Source organism: Prionailurus viverrinus, chromosome D3, assembly GCF_022837055.1.
Source record: "Prionailurus viverrinus isolate Anna chromosome D3, UM_Priviv_1.0, whole genome shotgun sequence".
NCBI lineage: Eukaryota > Metazoa > Chordata > Mammalia > Carnivora > Felidae > Prionailurus > Prionailurus viverrinus.
This window is the reverse complement of record NC_062572.1, coordinates 46,502,040-46,508,039: the sequence shown is the minus strand read 5'-3', so window position 1 is coordinate 46,508,039 and position 6,000 is coordinate 46,502,040.

The window sequence follows — 6,000 nt, the reverse complement described above, 5'->3', positions numbered from 1 at the left end:
GAGGAGGGGATGGGAGTTTATGTTTAATGGCTGCAGAATTTCTGTTTTGGAAGATAAAAAAGTTCTGGAGATAGATGGTCATGATGGTTGCACAACAACGTGAATGTACTTAATGCCACTCAGTCGTGCACTTAAAAATGGTTAAAATGGTATATTTTATATTACATACATTTTGTCACCATGGGGGAAAAAAACCTTTCTAACTAAACAGAATATATACTACAAACAAAGCTAGGAAATGGATTTCGTCATAATCAGTAACAAAGCTCTACCTGGGAGACAACAGTGATGTGGGGGAAAGAAGGGTTGTAGAGTAAACTCTCATTGGGTACCAGCTCTGTAATTAGCACTGTGCTAATTACACAGTTGCAAACCTGTGCAAACCTATGCAAACCTCAGTTTCTTCATCTGTCAAATGGGTAAGATGAGGGGAGGGGCATTTCATTTCTACAATGCTCTGATTCCCATTCGACTGCAGATTTAGAACCAAGATCATCCTTGACTTGAAACATTCAACATGTCTGCTGATGAATAAACAGATCTTCAGGAAACTATACTTGTCTTCCAGAGAAACGGTTTCTTTCAGTAAGTTCTCACAGAGCAAATGCAAGTGCCAACAATGTAGGCTTTTGAGAATGTGGAGTATTTCCTGTACCCATAATCCTTCCCTCCTGGAAGCTGTCTATGATGTAGAAATTCAATTCCCATCCAGATTTAGAAATGCAATTCTTCGGTTACCTGATAAAATGGAAACAGGAAAATCATATTATTATACTTTGAATCTCATGCTATGAATGTATCCGAGGCCAGACTTCATTATTTAGAGAGTTACATTTAGGCTCCTTATACAACAGTAAATATCAAGGCAGTATTTATTTATTTACAACTTCCCTAGGCAGATCAAACCTTTCAACACAGGACTGGTGTGCAGTCGGCAAGTTCTATATTGCCAGCTAAGTAGTCGGATGCACTCAGTAGGCTGACAGACAGAGAAAGCTTTCGAGGCCAGTCTGGAGGGGCACAACTTCTGTGAATCAATTGCCTAGAACTATCTCAATTGTAGGAGAAGTCTGCCTTAAGGAAATACATATTGTTCTTGAAAATGCCACAATACAAATAGGAAACACACACTGTACACTCAAAAGAAGCAGGGAACTGCAGACTGAATAAACAGCCCACAAACACCCATTTTCCTGGGAAATATATGTCCAAGACTTAAGAGTTCTGGCGCTGGCTTATCTGTCATCTACCTCTTTGAGATAAGTCAGTCTTGGATGACATTCGCTCTTGTCCCCCACAGGAGACTGCCAATTATTATCATAGATCATCCACTAGAGGGTGACAACCACATATGCTTGGGGATGGATGGTCCTTCTGTAGACACGGTGGTACCTAGGCACATTCCAAAGTCTGGAGTCATTTCTTGAAGCTCATCAGCCTAAGTGGTTGGACTTCCATTTCTGGAAACTCCCACATGCAGGAAAGAGGGGTAGCTATGAATTTTCCCCACATTTATGGGCTGGATTATACCTCCTTCTTGTACTTCACTAAGGAAAATGCGTATATACTAGTATATATATATATAGTATATAAAAAGGTGTATATATAGTTTTATTTTAAGTAGAAGTAATACCTCTCATCAGTTTAGATGGATAGGTGTATTAGCAGTTGGAAGGAGAACTTGCCAATTATTTGGGATCTTTTATGGATACTGTTATGGGTCTTTGGGATAGTTTCAGTGAATAGTTTCCAAGGTTACTTGATTTTCCCAATTGTAAAATGTGAGCCATTTACTATAAACCTTAGGTCAAATGTTTTATTGTAAAATAGGGGACAGTGGAAACTTTAATTAGAAGGTTTTGTGCCTTTCCAGGTGGTACCTTACTATATCAACTAAAATGTATGAGATAAGTTGGTGAGACTGTCTCAGTTGTGATGTGGATCTGGAATTACCGACATGAGAAATACTAACTAACCACTTAATGGACACCTAGACAGCTGACCCAAGCCCACGCAGAAACCACAGTAGCTTTCATGTAGTCTGGATGTATTCTTACTTGTATTCTAGCCCGGCCACATGTGGAGGGCGGTCATTTAAGCAGCTCTTGACAGAGCTCTGGACTTGTCCTTAACGTTCCAGTAAAATGTTTCGATTTTTAGAAGAGGTCTCAGGAAACCAAGACTTTTCCAATTATGTATGTTAAAACCTTTAGTGTACTATTTAGACAAACAATAGACTCAAGAGTACTTTTTTTTTTAAAGGGACAATGGCTTTTATAGTATATGTGAGTATAAGCTCCTGTGTTAACTGCTTTTGTAACTCTTCCTGGTGCTGCACTAGGGACTATGGACGCGGTAAGTACTCTGCATTTGTTGGATATATAGTCCATAGTTATTATAAAATTAGAATGATTTTAAATAAGAAAAATCCATCATTGAGTGATGTGCTCATGCTTTTTTCAGTTTAAACATGAAAACCAAATTGTGTACTTTGATTTGCTTTATAGGTGACGTTGGTTGGGTGTCTGTGTATGTTCATCAGTGCTCCTTCCTGCCTTTGTTGTTAGCGTCTTTAGGAGGCAGTGTTTATAGTAGACTAAAGCTTTGGAAGCCAGACAGACCTGAGTTCAGAGGTTTTACATTGCTGGGTTTTACAAAGATACAAACATATGTACGGTCCCTGGCAAACAGATAAAAATAAGTTTGCTAATTAGTTATAGTTTCTAGCTGTATTGACAGTAATAATAGGTATATTGGAAAGCTAGATGATGCAGAGAGGAAGTGGTAGGGTGAGTGTGGTACACATCTGAGCTAGGCTAGTTTGGATTATTTGCAAATTCTCTTTCAGCAGATATTTATTGAGTACATTCCGTAAGCAGCATTGATTTAGGCACTAAGGGCTGAACAGAGAACCAAAGTCCCTGCCCTGATGTACATTACCTGCTGCCTACACTGTCTTGGAGAAAGAAGCAGTGTACTTAGCAAGATAATTTTTTAAGTTTATTTACTTATTTTGAGAGAGACAGCAAACGCATGCACAAGTGGGAGAGGGGCAGAGAGAGAAGGAGAGAAAGAATCCCAAGCAGGCTCTGCACTATCAGCGTGGAGCCCAACGTGGGCCTCGAACTCACGAACTGCAAGATCATGATCTGAGCTGAAGTCAGATGCTTAAACGACTGAGCATCTAAGGGGCCCCAAGATAATTTTTTAATAGCACTTTTTTTGGTCTGTTTTTAACTTTTGGTTAAAAAGTTAACTTTTGGTTAACTTTTGAAAACTTTTGGTGACAACTTTATTGAGATATATTTCACACACTATAGCATTCACCCATTTAACATGTATAATTCAATGGTTTTTAGTATATGCAGAGTTGTACAGCCACCACCACAATCAATTCTAGAACATTTTCAGTGCCACAGAGAGAAACCTGTTGGCAAAACCCTTTGGCAGTTACATCTCCCTCTCTCCACTCCCTGCCCCTTTCAAGGCTACCACTAATTGACTGCCTGTCTCTAAAGATTTTCCTATTCTGGGCATTTTATGTAAGTGGAATCATATAATATGTGATCTTTTGTAAATGGCACTCCGCATAATGTTTTCAAGATTCATGTTCTAGCACACATCAACGCTTCATTGCTTTTTTTATGGCTGAAATCTTTTTAAAAGTCTCCTTAACACATATTAAATACTCATATGTTATGGACTTTTGTTTTGTTTTGTTTTGTTTTGTTTTGTTTTGTAGTCTGTGGGGTCCTGTCTTGCTTTCTTCCTCACCACTGCTTCTCCTACCCTCCCTTGGGAGGGTTTTCTCTCTTCTTCTTGTATGAAGGCAACAACACTCCCTCCCCGGGACTACTACATACACCAGCTTTAACTTTCATTTTAACATCTCTTTAAGTTTGGAGTATGTGGCACCTACTTTTGCAACAGCAGGAGATCTGTTTTCTGTCCTTTCTTTCTTTCCAGTCCTTTCTTTCATTTTGCGTCTGTGCACCCTCCAAATGCAATAGCCCCGGCATTCTTTACAGAACTTTGTAGAATTGGCCTTAGAGTGGAAGCTTCCAGTGATATCCAAAGATACATGAACCAGCCAAAGGAGAAAGTGGTGGGAATGAAAAACAGCGAGAATGACAGCCCTGGAATTTTCACAAAATTGGGACAGACTGGTTGTTCCTTACTCTTACGCCTGACGGATTGAACATTTCCCACAAGGGCTTGGTACCATCTAGGACCTGAAGATATGCTGCATTTTTCCTAGCAAACTCCAGACCCCATTTTACTCTCACTTCCTTTCTTCTGGGTTTGGCCATGCAAAGCCCACCGATAAGTTATAAATGACTTATCAAGCATTAGCTTTTAGAGAGTAGACGGCTCCATAAATACCTACTTGGCCTCATTAAAAAGCTACAGTGATTAAAGAGAATGATTAGTGTGGTGCCAGAGGGGAAAGAGGAAAATCCAACATCTGACTCAAACGCGGCCAGACCTCTTCTCAGGGCAGACCGTTCATGTCATGGAAGAGGATCTGGCCTGCGCGCTGTGAAACAGAACGTTCGAGTCAGTCGTTGTCGGCATCTGAGGAAACTCCACTCTGGGGCCTGTCAGGGAAAGAGTTATGGAAAGTGCACACGTTCTCAGAGACGATTACCCTCTTGCCCTGCACGCCTCCTTCCCAACCTCCCCTTCCACTCCCTGTTGCCCCCCTGGAACTTAAAACATTATTAAAACAGGGAAACCTATAACTGGTATGAAATGACCCTCAAATGACTGCTTAATTACAGCGAAATGAAAGCCGGGGGACTACAAATAACCAGTAACTGTCCCGGCTGTCACTGAAGAGGAGCCTGCACATGAGTCATGAGTCATGAATTAGCCACTAAGTGTTTCGCTTGCAGCCACGGGCCGCCTGCCTCTGCCCTGCCCGGGCTGTCCCCACGTAGCCTCCCACGCCGGGGGCCCCGCGCGGCGCTCCGCGGCCCGGGTCGGGACCAGGCGGCGGGGCTCCGCCTCGGGAGGCGTTTGTTGTGATTCGCAGGGCGCAGGAACTTGGCGGCCCAGTCCCCCTGCAGCCCCCGGCCGGCCGTCGGTGGGGGAAGTCTCCCAGGCTGCACAGGAGACAGGCTGACTGAAGGAGCGCAGCCAGCGCGGCTGCAGATAAGTTAATGTACACAGAGAGGATGTAAATTACCACGACCCTCAGCAGCAGGACATTGGCCAGGGCCCTGTCAGGGAGAGGACAAGCGTCGGCGGGGCCGGGGCTCGCTGACATCCACTCCGAGATGGAGCCGCCAGGCGGCCCGGCCAGGGAGGACCTCTTGGAGCCAGGCTTTCCTTGAAAACAGCTGCGTGTCCCTCACACCTCCAAACTAATGCATTTTTAATCAGGGGAATTAGCTCTAGGCGTCCCATATTTTTCCAAACCCCCCGTCTCCTGCAGCCACGTCCCCATCCCCGCCCCCAGTTTAGTGACTGGCAGTCCCATTATGTTTCTTTATCGGCACTGCAGTCTCCCGCTGCTCCCACGCACTCCAGACCAAGCCACCTTTGAAAACCTCCCGTCCCCACCCCCATCCTCCCACCCGGCCTCCTCTACCCGGTCCTCTCCAGCGCAACTCTCGCCCCCACCCTTCCCTCTGTTTATACAGTGACATCACAGCCCCTGGCTCTTCGAAGCTCAGAGAAAACAGAGTTCAAAAAGGCAAACAGGAAAGCCGGCTAGTCGTGGCGTGGGCACCGGGTGAGATTCGGTCCACCCGCGGCGGGACGGCACAGACGCGCACGTGCGCACGCGCACTTTTGCTGGCGTGCTCCCTAAAATATGAAGTCGTTGGGACCTTGCTTCCGGGGCATAAGCCCCCTCTGTCAGCCTTTGGGGGAAACCCCGCGCCAGCCACTTAGGGGATTTAGATTTTTCCAATAGCCATGTAAGAAAAAGTAAAACAACAAAACTGAAATTAAGTTTAATAATGTTATTTAACCTGATATATCCAAAATATTATT